The sequence below is a fragment of the Mastomys coucha genome, unplaced genomic scaffold (genome assembly GCF_008632895.1).
Source record: "Mastomys coucha isolate ucsf_1 unplaced genomic scaffold, UCSF_Mcou_1 pScaffold3, whole genome shotgun sequence".
In the NCBI taxonomy this organism is placed as follows: Eukaryota; Metazoa; Chordata; class Mammalia; order Rodentia; family Muridae; genus Mastomys; species Mastomys coucha.
Genome location: NW_022196909.1, coordinates 67,641,037 through 67,657,077, shown reverse-complemented (window position 1 = coordinate 67,657,077; position 16,041 = coordinate 67,641,037). Strand labels below are relative to the sequence as shown.

At 41.8% G+C, this 16,041-nt stretch overlaps 1 protein-coding gene across 19 annotated transcripts in view; it reads right to left on the bottom strand.

Moving 5' to 3' along the window:
• Kcnh8 (potassium voltage-gated channel subfamily H member 8) overlaps positions 1-16,041 on the bottom strand; it is a 413,545-nt gene that overhangs the window by 268,324 nt on the left and 129,180 nt on the right. Inside the window, exon 1 of one of the 19 annotated variants that reach the window (XR_004112582.1) lies at positions 3,651-3,740. The exons of the other annotated variants lie outside the window; for them this stretch is intronic. The gene's annotated coding sequence lies outside the window, so the exon portion shown is untranslated. Of the gene's footprint in view, positions 1-3,650; positions 3,741-16,041 lie in introns of those variants that run through there. 19 annotated transcript variants of the gene reach the window in all.

Sequence of the window (16,041 nt, the reverse complement as noted above, 5' to 3'; positions counted from 1 at the left end):
GCTGTAGGTACACAGCACGTGCACTGATCTCCTGAAGGCTTTGCTGTAGGTACACAGCACGTGCACTGTATATTGTAGTCTTAAAGGCAGTGAGGGGAAAGTGCATATCTGTATAGTGGTTAAGATGAATTGTGCAACTCAGGCTCCATACTAAGAGAACTTGAACTAAGACGGGCCCAGGAAGGATCAGCCTCAGACTGCAGTGATCATTTTTTAAGATTAGGTCGTAGGCCTCATGACCTAGAAACAATCACGGGTATCTTTAAAGTGCAGCCAACTGATTCTGAATCACTATCCCACTGTGCATTCTTAAAGGATGTCATCCTTTGGTGTGCTCATTTGGTAATCTAACATACATATATATATGCATTTACATCGCAAATGCTGTCTCTCCTCTTGGTACCCCTTCAAAAGGTTCCTCCAACCAACCCTCTTTTGTCTCTGAGAGGGTGCCCAACCCCGAGTATCCCCTCACCATGGTGCATCAAGTCTGCAGGATTAGGCACATCCTTTCCCACTCAGGCCACACAAAGCAGCAGCCCTCTGGTGCATATAGTCTGAGGGGACCAGCCCAGTTTTGGTTGTTAGCTCAGTTTCTGGAAGCTTCCAGAGGTCCAGGTTTGGTGACACTGTTGGTCTTCCTATGGAGTTGCCAATGTGCTCAGGGACTTCAGTCATTCCCCTAACGCTTCCTTAGGACTCCCTGACCTCAGTCCAATGTCTGGCCATGGGTGTTTGCATCTGACTCAGTCATATGCTACGTACAGCCTGTCAGAGGACAGGTATGCTAGGTTCTTGTCTATAAGCAAAATATAGCATCAATAATAATGATTGGTGCCACCCACCCATGGGATGGGTCTCAAGTTGGGTTGGTCCTTCAGTCTCTGTTCCAGGTAAAACATCTTAGCTAAGTCATCACTGTGGTGGTTTGAATATACTTGGCCCTTGAGAAATGCTACTGTTAGGAGGTATGGCCTTTTGGAAGAACCGTGTCACTGAGTAGGTGAGGGCTCCTAGTGCTCAAGCTCTGCCAGTGTGGAAGATTCAATCTTCTGGCTACTTTCAGATCAAGATGTATAACTCTCAGCGTCTTCTCCACACCATGTCTGCTTCTGTGCTGCCATGTTTCCTGCCATGATGATAAACAACTGAACCTCTGACACTGTAAACCAGCCCCAATAAAATTTCTCAAATTCTGAAGCCCTAGACATTCCCTGGCATTTTCATATTCCCTGCCACCACCAGTCTTCAGGAAAGGTAGAAAGAACTAGCAACTCTCTAAAAACCACTCTTGTCAAACTGTCACAGGATCTGCACCTTGATTGGGTAAAACTCCTACTTCCGGCTCTTTTCAAAATATAAGTTCCCCCCAAGCGACCTCTCTTCATCTCACCTTTCAAACTCATGTATGAATGTCTGGTCCTAACTCCTGGTATTTTATCTGAATGCTCTCCTCTTTCAAATCACTTACCCCATTACTTTGACACCTCCATCCTCTCCTATGGAACTTTGCTGACCACAATCTACTAAAGCTACATGCTGTCCCCTGTTCACTGACTGTCAACATTGGAGACCATGTTCTCCTATCCCTTACAGACCATCAGGCCTCACCTGTCTTTCCTAAATGGCAGGGTCCTTTCAAGGTAATTCTTGTGACCCCTACAACTGCTAAACTCAAGGGACTCTCTCATTGGGTCCAACTGTCTCACCTCAAACATTTCATCCCTTTACCTCAAACATGACTCTTCCTTCTATACATCGGCCCCAACAGAACTCTGCTCTCTTAAGCTCCAGAAGACATCAAGACCACACACCTTGTCCCCAATACCAGAAAATGAGACTCTACTCCAGCAACTGTGCTTGACCTCACTGGATTAGACATGGGCTTCTCATCCTCTCCTTGTTCATTTCCATCCAGGGTAGCCCTTACATCTGGAAATTCAAGGTTCAATCTCCAATGATAACAGTCTTTCCAAATAGTCAGGAATCTGCTCTGTAGCCAGATGCCAGAGATCAATCCAAATTTCTATCATCCTTATATCTGCTATTCTATCTAAATACTATGATTTCTTCGCTTGCTTCCTATTTGACTAGATAAAAGATTGTTGAAAAACTGCTCAGACAAATTTGAGGGCTGCCTATATTGGTCTTACCAGATACATATGCTAGGATTATGGACCAATCACTTCTTCTGTCAACAACATAAGATCCTCTTCTATATATAAGACTCATGGAATCCCAAGTGGGAGACAAGAGTTGTTGGTAAGTTCTACCATAAAAACCAAGCTGCGTCCCCAGTGAGTACTGTTCACATCCAGAGAAAATATGTCTCAATTTCCCAACCTCTAGATAATCAAAAAATTTAGAGAAGTAATCAAATATTTCTCCAAGGTCCTTGACATCCTTGGACATCTGCCCTCATAAATGGCACTAACTGTCATTTTAGCTTTGCTTCAGACCTTAACCTCTGCATACCAACTCCTTAATGTCACATGACCTGGTCACTTTAAAGAGTGCTGCCTAGTGTATACCCTGGAAATACCTCACAATTGCCAGTTTCTCAAGTGATACTGCCAAATAAGGTCACCTCACCTTTCAAGGCAACATCAGAGTTATCCTGACTCTGATGTTGCCTTGACACCATACCTTTTCTCTATCCCTCTTTTTGGTGTGGAAAACTGTTTTAAGACCTCTGGAACACATTCTGTAGGAACACTAAGCTCCCTAGACTGCAATAGAACCACAACACTTGATATTTCATATCTGCCACAGTGCCCTGCAGTTCAAAACACATCAATTCTTTGTTGCACTCATATATATCATCACCTACCTGCCAGGTGGTTAGGAGTTTGCACATTGGTATTCCTTTTCCCTGAACTAGGAGTAATCCAGGGAAATGAGCCCCTACCAATCCCAGTTGTAGATATGATACCTGCTCAACATAAGAGGGCAGTTCAGGTTGTGTCACTCCTGGTCACTGTGGGAGTAGCTATAGGTGCTTGTACTGGAATGGCAAGGCTGACTACTTCCCTAAGCCTATAAAGTAAGTTCTCTTCCCAGCTTAACATCAGTTCTCAAGAAATGTCTGAAACTATGCTCACCATCCAGATACAGATTGATTCTTTGACAGCAGTGGTGCTTCAGAACCGATGGGGACTAGATTTAATATCCTGACAGCTAAAGAAGGTGGTCTTTGCCTGTTTCTCCAAGAAGAATGTTGTTTCTATGTCAACCAATCTGGGATAGTGACAAATAAAATCCAGCAGCTACAATCAGTCATCCAGAATCGTAGGGAATGTGAGGTCTCCAATTCCTGGATTTTTGAAAACCCTATATGGAAGTAGATACTGCCCTTCATACCACCTCTTCTCCTAATTTTCCTGATGTTACTATTTGTTCCCTGCCTCATTAATCTTGTTTCCACATTCCTTCATTGACAAACTACAAAAAGAAAACATAAATCTCTAACCAAATAACCAGTTTCTTTTACAGGATTACCAGCCAATGTCCACAGAGGAGACTATGTGAACAATTACCAAGCAGACCTTGTTGGTGAAAGCCATCTACACCCTGAAATTGATGGTGCCCTTAGACAGCAGGAAGCAGTTTAAAAGATCTGATGCCTCATTCCCCTTGCACCATTGGCTTACCTCCTTTCTTCCTTTCTTTATGATAAGAAAAAGGGAGATATATTGGCATCAGAAACTGGTCACTGGAGGCCTCCAAAGCCAGCAATGACATCATCCCTAGGTGACAAGGACCATTGTGTATCTGTTGCCATAGCAACCGCCTCACATTCTCAACATGCATCTCACATGTTCACCTTATCTTTGCTTCACATTTGTGCTCGGTGGTATACATGATTATGTTACTGTCCAAATAAAAGGAAGAGACCCCAAGCCCCTTGCTCCTTTTTTCACCCCCTTCTTTCTCTTTCTTCTCTTCCCTTCTCCTCAATAAACTTCATCAAGCTGTGCTGGCCTGGTGTGACCTGCCTGGATACAAGCTTCCTTCTAACACAACAAAAAGCATATTTGGAGTCTGTATAAATATTTAGGAATTGTCCCTTTACTAAATGAAAAGCATAGGTAAGAGCTATTAGGTCAGCATTTTGATTTGTGGCTCAAGTGTAAGAGCCTATGCTTCACCTATCACAGTATCTAAAACAATAGTATACTAACTTTTTGTACTCCTTCATGTAGGAAGGAGACACCAGTTGTATACCAAGTATAGGCTCCCTGTGTATATGTGTAGAATGAGGCAAGAACTCTTTTATGGTGTCAGTGCAAAAATAAGGTTGGGAATATGTTGAGATTGGCTGTTAAGAGGTGTGCATGGCTGGAAAGTAAGTGTCATGTCCTCTATCAATGCTACCTGAAGAGAGAGAACTCAGGAAGTGGGTACTGTTTGGAGACCCTTGTATGTTGGAAGGTAGGACAGGTGGATGGGAGATAAAACAGTCATAGGTGATCTGGAGATTAACTTCTCTGACTCACATAAAAGAAGTTCAGTCAAGAAAAGAGATTGCAGATACTTATTCATTCTTAGATAGTATGGTCCATTTTTTGATACATATTATATGGGAGCAAAGAAAGGTCCCAGTTGGTAACTGTCTTAGTCAGGGTTTCTATTCCTGCACAAACATCATGACCAAGAAGCAAGTTGGGGAGGAAAGGGTTTATTGAGCTTACACTTCCACATTGCTGTTGATCACCAGAGGAAGTCAGGACTGGAACTCAAGCAGGTCAGGAAGCAGGAGCTGATGCAGAGGCCATGGAGAGATGTTTCTTACTGGCTTGCTTCCCCTGGCTTGCTCAGCCTGCTCTCTTATAGAACCCAAGACTTCCAGCCCAGAGATGGCTCCACCAACAAGGGGGCCTACCCCCTTGATCACTAATTGAGAAAATGCCCCACAGCTGGGTCTCATGGAGGCACTTCCCCTACTGAAGCTCCCTTCTCTGTGATAACTCCAGCCTGTGTCAAGTTGACACACAAAACCAGCCAGTACAGTAACCTAAGACTTTGAAACCATATCCCTCCTTCTCTGTGACATAGGGTGAAAAGAAGCAAGTCAGATTTGGAGGGTATAGTGCCAGGGTCAGGAGGAGGGCCTGCCAAAGCTTACAAAAAAGCTTAGTAATTAGTGTAAGGCAAGGGGTTCATATGAGAAACCATGGGCTTCTTCATAGAGGGGATAAACAAGAAGGGAAGAAGAGGGACTCCAAGAGCATAAGAACACAGCAATTCCTGGGAAGGATAAACATCCTCCTTAGTGATGGGCACTAAGAGTAATTGAATTATGTGTTTTATATCTAGGATAATGGCCTTGTGAGTCTGAGTAATAGCTAAACCTAGATAAGTAACATAAGGGATGGACAACAGGACCTTATAGGGTGAGACCCCATATCCACAGACAGAAAGTTTAGTGGAGTGAGGTGTCAGCCTGGCTAATTTGTAGGGATGGACTTCAGAGGAGAAGATAATCTGTGTGTTGTTTAAGATTGGACTTAGAATGAGATGAAGAGAATAGGTCAGAGGTTAGAATCTGTCCAGATAGATGTGGGTTGTCCTGAAACATCTGGGATAGGATGATCCAAGTGAATTAGGAAGAAAATTGAGCATAAGGACCAGTTCAAGTACAGAAGAAGTTATTTTGTTACTGGGGATCTAGAGGAATGGAAAAATGCATCCAGAAAAAATTAGAGGTCCCTGAGGAGATGTTACTAAGGGAAGGATAGGGGATAGGTACTAGGAGGTAGATAGGAGCCACTGCAGAGATAATGTCAGAGATTCTGAATCAAGTGGTAGGTTTCTTTGGGTTATTTAACTATGAGTATGAAGGTCTTAAAGGGAGAAAGTATGCAGAAGAAAGCCTTTTCTGAAGAGGTCATAAATAAGAGGCTTAAGTGTCCCAAGGCTTTGGAGCGAGTGAATATTGAATCTGGGTGACATATTTGGTGGAGTTTGTAACTAGATGACAAGAAAGGAATGGGGCTTGGCTATAGAGGGGTTTGGGTTGTCCCATGCTTGAGGACTCACCTGTAAGGCCAGTAAAGGGATTGTGTGATTTGGAGGAGTTATAAATGGACAGAAAGCCTAGGTAGAAGTAAATTGAAGGAAGTAAGGAAATGGAGGCTCCCACGTTGGCTGGGAGGTCCCTTCTCAACAAGGGGACAGGGCAGATTAGCATGTGTGGTGCTTTGAATAGGTTTAGCCCCAAAAGAATCATTTATTTGAATGCTTGGCCCACAGGGAATGGCTCTATTAAGAGGTTTGGTCTTGGTGTAGTAGGTATGGCCTGGGTGAAGGAAATATGCCACTGTGGGTGTGGGCTTTGAGGTCTCAGATGTTCAAGCAGCTCTCATCCTGGTGACTGTAACCAGATATAGAACTCCCAGCTCCTTCTCCAGTACCATGTCTGCTGGCACAATGCCATGCTTCCCACCATGATAATGGACTAAATTCCTGAACAGTAAGACAATCCCAATTAAGTATTTTTCTTTGTAAGAGTTGCAGTGGCCATAGTGTCTCTTCACAGTATTAGAAACTCTAACTAAGACAGTATTCCTACGATGATGTGTGTAAGGATAAAATCCTTAAAGATAAAGCTAAGTGCTGGGGTTTGGTGAAGCTGCTAAGACTGTCTCCCCTACCTCAATAATAAGGAAATAAGAAGGAGACATGGTTCCCAAAACTCTATCAGGACTGAATAGGTTGCCTGGTGTTGAGAAGGAAGGATATTGATATCCCTGATACTCTTTTGACTACTTGAGGGTTCCTGTGGGAGCTCTCTGTTGGTCAAGTCAAGGAAGTCCTTCCTCCTCAGTTGTCCAAGACTAGACATCAGGGGTTGGCTGGAGAGAAATCTGGGCTTGATGTCCTCAAACCATGAAGGACAAGGGGAGGCGATTAACAGCTCAATTTTCCCTTGATGGTACCTTGGACATAGCTGAAGTGGCTTATGTGAGCTCAGGCAAGGCCAGGTACAGTGACCCTCCCAAACACAATTAAGTTACAGCTATAGAGGTCCTAACATTCTGGAAGTCAAGAGAGCTTGGGAGGTTGCTATGGCCTGCTCCAAGGCCTTAGCAAGCAACAGTTATTTTTGTTTTCAAGCCTTTTTCATCTCTCCCATGTTACACATTGAAGGCCACCACAAAGATTTCTGCCTGTGAATTTAAGGGCCCTGTTTCTAGGTCTCTAGATATTTAAGTTTGCCCCAACATCATGGAAACACTGGGATAAGTAGTACTTTGGAGGCAGGCTTCCAGAGACATGTCAGTCAGAAGCAAGTCGTCTGGACTTCAGCTATGTGTACTTTAGCCTGGCCTACCCTGGTCCCAGACTCACCTGTATTCTTTAGAAAGAAGGTCATAGAATTACTATAGAAAGTTATGTATGGAAAGACTGGGGAGAAGGACATATGAATTTCATGGAAAATAAGGTTGTATATTGAAATTCTTTAATAAAGATGGAAGAATTAACACTATAGGACCACAATTCCTTTCTATTTGTGAATGCTTGATGACATGTACTCTGGCCAAGCAGTCCACCCTGGCAGGAGTAGCAGGACTAAGGGCTGCCAGTTGGTAGAAGGTGGGTACCTGAGAGTTGATTTAGGTAGCTTATTAATGAAAAAGATTAGGAGAGCAGAAAGACATAGAGGGAAAGAAAGGACTGTGAGTTGAGGCCAATAAGGAAGAGTCTCCTTAGCATGATCAGAAATAATTGAGGAATCATGGGGTATGGGCTTTTTAGTTAGGAGGGATTGTTTTTTCCTTGGTTGGTTCATACCACATGGTAATTTTTAATCAAGAAGAGAATGAAGTCCCATGGTAAAATCCATCCTTTCCTAGTCTAGCAAAGATTGTTGTCAGCCATGTTGTTGCCTCCATTTTGGTATGGGTACAGCAGTCAAGATAACAACAAGCCATATATTTTCTTTAAGATTGCCTATGTATTAATGTTTAACTATCAGTCAACCCTGACTGTAAGTTTTTTTCTTTTTTCTCTTTTTCTTTTTTCTTCATCAATCATTTTATTTGTTTACATTTGAAATGTTCTGCCCCTTCCCAGTCTCTCCTCCACAAACAGATCCACAGAGCCATCAACCTTACTTAAAAGAATGTACATTTATACAGTATTTTTAGGACCAGATAAAAGCAAACAGGGTGTGGTTGAAAGAAGGGAAATGTAAATATAGGAAATGGGAAATCTCTTTCCATTTTCCTGATTGCTCACAATATTGTAAAGGTCCCCAACAGTATTAGGATGTAGGGTACCATTAGGCAGCCCTTTGGATTGATTATCTAGAGGATATTGAGGCCAAATTTGATTGTAAAAGCAAACAAATTCATGGCTCTTCCAGTTGAGTACCAGCTGTAGAGGCTGGAGGCTTTCTAAGAGGCATCCCAAAGGACATCTCAAAGTCTCAGAGATGAGTGGAGGAAGACATAAGCCATTCATTAGATGACCAGCACACTCAGCCGGATCAAGGGCTTAGCCTACCTAAGCCTGAGGAGATACTTGACACCTGGTACCTGGTCTTTGATGGAGGCCAGAATGTAAGGATAATAATCTAGCTCCAGGAGTTGAAGAAGAGTGTCATACATGAGAACAATTTGGAAATAGGGTTGCAAAATGAAGAAGGGCCTAGAAGAATTGTGGAATTTCTAGAGGCCAGAAATCAAGGAAGAATATGGGCAACTCAAAAGAGAGGGTGGGAGGAAAGATTAGGAAAGGGGCATAAAAGCCCCTTTGGCCCTTAGGAAACTGCAGGATTATAGCTTCAAGGACTGGGGTACTTGTTCAGGTGAAGAGGGCTGGCTGTAGCTTTAAGTACTGTGGCTGGGGTAGTGGCACCCATTTGGGGAACTTACCCATTACCACTGGTGGATAGGGAAAGTGAGTCTGTTATATTTGGACTGGAAAAAAAGATAGGGTCCCAGTACAGCTCAGATCCTGAGGGGGAGCACAGGCACCAGAAAAGTCTATCCAGTCACAATGACAACGAAAGTGTTACAGCTCTGAAGAGAAAGTTGTCTGGCAGTCAGGATCCAAAGAAAACAACAAAAGCACACAGCACAGCAAACCTCACTCTAGAAATGTATTGGGAGAAATACAGAAGGGTGACTGCCTCTGCTCTGGTGAGAAGTAGTAGGGAGCTGAGTGGGAGCTTATATATGGTTTCTTGGGAGGTAGCATCTATTACAATGTGGGTTTTGATGAGATTTCAAGTCCTAGACTAGGGAAAAGCTCAGGTTTTGGTGTGATTGGAAGCACAGAGTTGGTGGAATTGTAAGCACTGGAATTGAGGTTGGTTTTTTTACTGTATAACAAGTCTTACATATATGTGCCCTCAGAACTTTTATATCCTGATACAAACTCTTTAAGGTTTCCTGTAATTGCATTTATGAAATTTACCTCTAGAATATAAAAGACATAAGAGAGAATATAAAAACACTAACTCCCTACCATTTCAAAAAATTTTAGTTAGTCAGGTATGATGGTACAGTCTCATAAACCCAGTACTTAGGATGTCAAAGCAAGTTAGAAGCTATACAGTTATAATGGTGCAATGCTCAATGTATGTCAAAAACAAAAACCTACAAGATAAGAATCTTAACCCAAAACATAAAGAACATTATGCTTGCACTTGAGGGAACGGAATTTGCAGGGCCCAGGACTACTGTATTCAATGGTATTTCACATAGCAAATCTGAAAACCTAGTTGTCAGATGGATAGATTCTGGATAAGATACTGGTAAGTATCAGGGGCCACAAATACATAATGAAGTTGGCAAACCCTTCTTCTTACACTTTGACTGAAAACTAAGGCATGAAGACCTAACAGGTATTTTCTTGCAAAAGCAGGACCTCTCTGATCCTGCAGATGGACCTGTCCAACAAACTCAAGGCCTGATTGTGATTATCCCTAAGATGTAGGCTTATGATAATCCCTATCTTTGTTCAAACTGTAAATATTAAATTTGGAGATAAAGTTATCTCAAAGACCTACATTCAAGGAAAGACTTCATTGGAGGCTCCCAGGTTTCCCCTCTGCTCTCTCTGTGTGATTTCTCTCTATAATAACACTTTTCTTCACTGTCTGCAGCTTCTGAGATTCTCCCTGCTCCTATTTATTGTGCTTGAGATTTTCCATCTTTTAACTCTTTAACTGGCAGAGAAAATGAACCTGATCAAGACCCCCTAGAGAGTAACTCCTCTTCTAACTCCACACAGGAAAAGCAACTGCCCAAGCCACCCCAAAGTGCTGACTCACAACATTGTAAGACATGATAATAGGTATTGTAAGTAACCAAGCTGTAAATGGCATATTACAAAGCAGTGGATCCTGGGGGCATTATATAGATGTCATTTTCCCTTAATCAGTCTGAGAGCTGTAACCCTTTCACAGAAAATAGCTGTCAAATTCTCATTTTTTTACAGTATTTTTTGACAGAAGCTAACCAAACTCCTTGGAGACCACTACAAACACTTTTAAATTTCAACAGAAATATCTGCACAGTGCAGTCTTCTTGGTTCTAGCCATGTATGGATGTAAGCACATTGTCCTGAGGTTGGCCTCGATGCTCTGATTGGCAGTACCACAGATCCATCAAGACAAATGACCTTGTTCTAGTAATTGTCACAATCAGACTACCTTCTTCATTTTCCCTGAATCCAGTGGGCAAACCATCTTGTCTTCTTCAGAAGACTGGTTTCCTCCTGAGGTACCTCATCCTTTGTTTTCTTTCTCAGGACTAGTTTCTCAGTCTCTCTTGTTGAAGGAGATTCCCAGGTGGCTTGCCTTACTTGTCTCTAAATGTAGTATTCTAACATAACTATAAATTATGACCATGCTGGGAACTCTAACAATCACAATATGTACACTGTAGAAACTTTCCCATAAAAAGTGCATTCTTGTGGTTCATATAATGAGCAGATGAACAGAGTGCACTTTGTTCTGAACTTTGATTCTTATACAGTACTAGGTATGAACCCATCTCTAAGTAGTCAAACTAGAAAAGCTACACACATACTGTACATTTAAAATGTTAACTTTGAGAATAATTTGACATTTTGAAACTCCATTTTTTCTACTTTTCTCTATTGAAATCCAAGTTTAAAATACCTAGAGAACATAAAAATATTCTAGAAACTTGTCACATCTTCATATTGAATAACTGAGAATAAACCTCACTCAACAGTCTGATGCATACGTATAGTGTTGGAGGGAAGGAAGGTAATGAAATAGAGAAAAGAAAGCTGTGCATTGACAACCTTAAGACATCAATAAAAGAAGCCAAAGAGGACACAAACCAATTCAAACACATCTCACGTGGATAACTCTGGAGAATTGACACTGTTGAAGTATCCATTTTTTGAAATGCAATATCTACATCTGACATAACCACACTAGGCATCACAATGACATTCTCCAAAGCAACCCCTTAAAAGTTAGAAAGAAAAATGAAGGCGGTAAAACTGTTAAGGTCATTATGAGGAACAAACCCCAATAATTTTGGAATGTTGGAGATATCACTCCTCCAGGCTTAATGCTATATCATCAAGCCAGTAGCATGCAAAGCAATATGATGCTATCATGAAAACAGACACAAAGTAGGTTGGAAGAAAGCACAGAGACTGAATATAAAGCCACATGTGTAGCCAACTAATTTTCAACAAAGTCATCAAGCAGAAAAAGATCTGAGTGACAGTCTGATCAATACATGGAGACAAGGAGCCTGGATTCCTATATGCAAAAGGACGAAGTTGATTGTTGTTTTACAAACATTTACTTATACAAAAAAATCAACTCCAATGACTAAAAGGCTGGGTATAAGGGATATAAGATTTGAAACTATAAATGTGATAATGATGTACACAAAAACTCAGGCCTCAATATTATGTCTTAAAGCAAAGTAGATGTGAGGAAAAAAAAAAGAACCATGAAGAAAGAAAGCAGGCACCTCCAGGGTGAGAAAGTTGATTTGAAAGCCACACATCAGGTAAGGGCTTAGTATCCAAGATCTCTAGACAACTCATATAACCCAAGAACAAGAAGAACTGTAATCTGACTGAAAAATGGGACGTGAACTTGAATGGACAGTTCTCTAGCAGTGCCCATATAGCCAATAGTTACTAAAGAAATTATACATCAAAATCACCTCCTCTCTTGCACATGTTAGGATTGTTGTGGGGACATGTGCACTGTGGGTGTGAATGATTCTCAGCAGTCCAGGTAATTAGCACTAATGCCCATCCATGAACAATGCACAATGAAACTTCTGCTTAGGACATAAGACGGTACCTTCCAAAGTGAGCTGAAATTAACCATTTGTCCTTGTGTTGCTCTTGTCTAGTGTTTTATCATGACAACATTCAAAAAACAATGTAATTATTGGTAGAGTTGAAAAGGGAGAAACTGAGGAGGTGTAGGTCAAAAGATAAAAAGAAGGATCAAAGGACTAATGTATAAAGCCAGGAAGGATGAAGGATGCCAAGAATGCTAGAGATCGGGAAGCTGAAGCAGGGCAACTGTGAGTCTGAAGTCAGCCTAGGTAACACAGTGAAACTCACTCTCGAAAAAGAGGAGAGGTTAGCGAGAGAGAGAAAAAAGGAGGGGGAGATAGGGAGGAAAAGAGAGAAGAGGGGAAAGGAAAGACAAGGAAGTGGAGGAAGAGGAGAGGAGAAGAGGAAAAAGGGAGTAAGAAAAGCATCCTGACACTAAAGCTTACCTGTCTATGCATGCTTCTTCCAGAATATATGCTTGTGTTTTATGAAGAGCAGAAAAAAATGATTTCATTCATAGTAACATAGCTGGGGACTGACCAGCTAGAGCAGATTCACTAAGCAGGAGGATAACTAGGCTAACACATGGGAGACTGTGCAGGCACCACCTCCAGATCCAGAAGCCGCTCAGGTGGGCATGTTCTATCAGTGGCAGGTACTGGGGGTCAGTGATGTTCTGAAACACGGAACACTCTGAATAAGGGGAAGTTACGAGGGCAGGTCACGTCTTTGGAAATTCGGTGAGAAATTACCACGTTTTGCGTTCAGGATTGTTACCTGTTTACCTGAAACTAGCATTTACTGCTGGAAGTTCTGATAAGTTATTTGAATATCATTGAAGATACTGAAAAATCAGATTTTTTTAGTCAACCTGGGAAGAGACATCATCTCCAATTTATCAAAGAACACAGGGATTTAAGAGCAAAGATTCTGGAGCAAGTAAGAGTACTTCTGTTTGATTTTTTTATTTAATAATTTACAAATCTCGAGTGTTTGAATTAATTCCTAACCTAATATGAGTTTAACTGGGTATTTAGGTTGATACTCTTGCCTGAAAAAAAAAGAAAAGGGATACATTGAAGTCCATTTCCCTATACCTATATTTGGAGATGTGGTCTTTTTAGAAAGATAAAGTAAGTTTAAGTTAAAGTAAGTTTTCAAAGTAGGACATAACACAAAGTGAGTAGTATCCTTAAAAAAACAGAAGCTATGGGCCAGTGAGATGGCTCAGTGCTGAACCTCCCTACCATGGGCCAGTGAGACGGCTCAGTGCCGAACCTCCCTACCATGGGCCAGGGAGACGGCTCAGTGCCGAACCTCCCTACCATGGGCCAGGGAGACGGCTCAGTGCCGAACCTCCCTACCATGGGCCAGTGAGACGGCTCAGTGCTGAACCTCCCTACCAGAGCGAGATGCTAGGCCCCACATGGTAAAAGGAGAAAACGGACTTCAAAAAGATGTCATGGGATGTGCACACGTGTGCCATGACATGTGCATACATATGATAAGTGAATAAGTAAATAAACAAGTATAATTAATATAAAACAAATTTACAAGGGGGTGGGGTGGGTAAGTCCTATGCAAGGATGAGGGAAGAGATAAGGTAGTGTGTCCTCAAGCTAACCAATGCTGAAGATTGCTACATAGACACCAAAGCTGGTAGAGATGGAAAACAGACCTTCCCACCGTCCTTGGAAGGAGCCAAGGCTTTAGACATCAGGTTCTTGGACTTGTAAGCTCAAGAATTATGAAGCAATGAACAGATCTGCCTTAAGACAGTTTTCAGTATGTCAAACAATCCTGAACAATCTGATATACCAAGAAAGCAGTTTGATAACTTTACAATTTTAATTTCTTTCTTAAACTTTTGTCCTAAGAAACATTTTTATTTCTGGCTACCATGCTTTCCTTTTCCCCAGGGAAAGAAAGAATTTTATTGGCTCTATGGAAGACAGCTTCTTTAGAGAGAAGATACATCTTCATGAACATGAAGAGCTTCCGTCAGAATGACCTATTTTGATGTACAGAAAACACAAACCACCGCCACTAAAGTTAACAAAGAAGCTAAATGAAGTAAATATCTAGGTGGCACCTACTCAGATTATTGTGGTCGGGAAGAAGGATTTGGAGGAAGAGCTAGCGAGGGCCTCATGTGGGATAGCTTGTTGTAAAGACTGAGGATAGAAGTGTCCTTTCCCTTTGCTGTAGTGGGACAAAGGGAAGCTACAAGGGAAGCTGACTTTGTTCCAAGATAGAGGGCATACCCTATGTGTTTTGAAAATGTGATAGCAAGAAGAATTGAACAAGTTTGTTTACTTCGATTCTTCATCATTTATGAAAGGACGTATGCAAAAGTCAGTTACTTTCATTCTACAGAAGAAGAAGGTGGGGGAGAATAAGCAATGCTTTGATCAGTATCCTCATAAAGGAGGGAGAAAAAAACCTGCACAAGATTTATAGAGCCTAGAAGACAGAGGTCATTTGGGGAGCACCACCAGCCAAAAACTTAGTTATAAATGCTCAGTGGGTCATCTGATCAGTCATAAGTCAGTGGGCCAACAGCTGCTAGGAATAGGGCATTTCCAGAGCTTATTCAGGAGAGCGTGCACCTAGAGCAAGAGAAGGGAGACCCTTTATATCAAATGCAAACCTGGCTTCATGTATCCATCCTACAAATCAATTCTTCTTTCTTTGCACAGACATTGATTAAGAAATTATCAGCTGACAAACGTTCCTCAAAACTCCAGGCTCAGAGCTCTGGGGATGAGACAGTCTCCAACGCACCTACTTTCAGAGTTCTAGCTATATGAAGAAATAGATGTTCATATAAACATCTCTGATGCAGGATGAGTTGCATCAGCAATACCAAGTATCTATAAGTAGATCAATTAGTTGCTCAGAATGTCAGACAATCCCCTGGGATGATTGCTTAAAGTGAACTGGTGTCATGAATCATTTCCATTCACATGTGTCCAAAGCTACAGTCATACTTAAGAAAATGGGTTCAGGAAATTAGAGACATTTTAGATACTGTTTCTACCATGTGCTCCCTACTTTAAGCCTACACCACCTCCAAAGCCTCCACCCTTTTCTCTTTCCCTGGAGCTTTTTGCTTAGTCCAACTCTTTCTCAGTAGGAGCACACTGAAAATTCTGAAGCATAAAAACAAAGACTCTAAATGGACTTGGATTGACCTACACTAGGCATCATCCGGAGGAAGCATGAGTCTATAGTCAGCGGGTGTTTTGCTCAAAGGATGTCTTTTCCCCTTTGTTCCACATGATAGCAGCTTTATCAGTCCTCTGCCAGTCCACAGTCTCGGTGACTTCCTCATGTTCTTTTCTCTCAGGTTTCTTTTCACACACTATGGTATAATTACACAGAGCTAGGGGAATCCTTTCATTTGATCATATTTGCTATGTAGGCCTTCTTTATTGTCACTGAAAACAAAACAAAAACAAAAAACAAAAACACAAAACCCCACAATGGTCTGAACCATGGTTCTAGTGACAAAGAACTGGGTCATCTTGTTCTAGAGCAGTGCTCACCCAGGTCACCATGTCCATGAGTTCAAACACCACATGATCAGGGAATACCCTCCAAGGACAAGTGTCTTCTAAAGGTGGGTGAACCTTCTGTTTGTTTGTTTGTTTTCCCTGACATTGACGTCAGTACCCTCAGATACCAAGCACTGGAGGCCACAACCTCAGTACCCTCAGATACCGAGCACTGGAGGCCACAACCTCA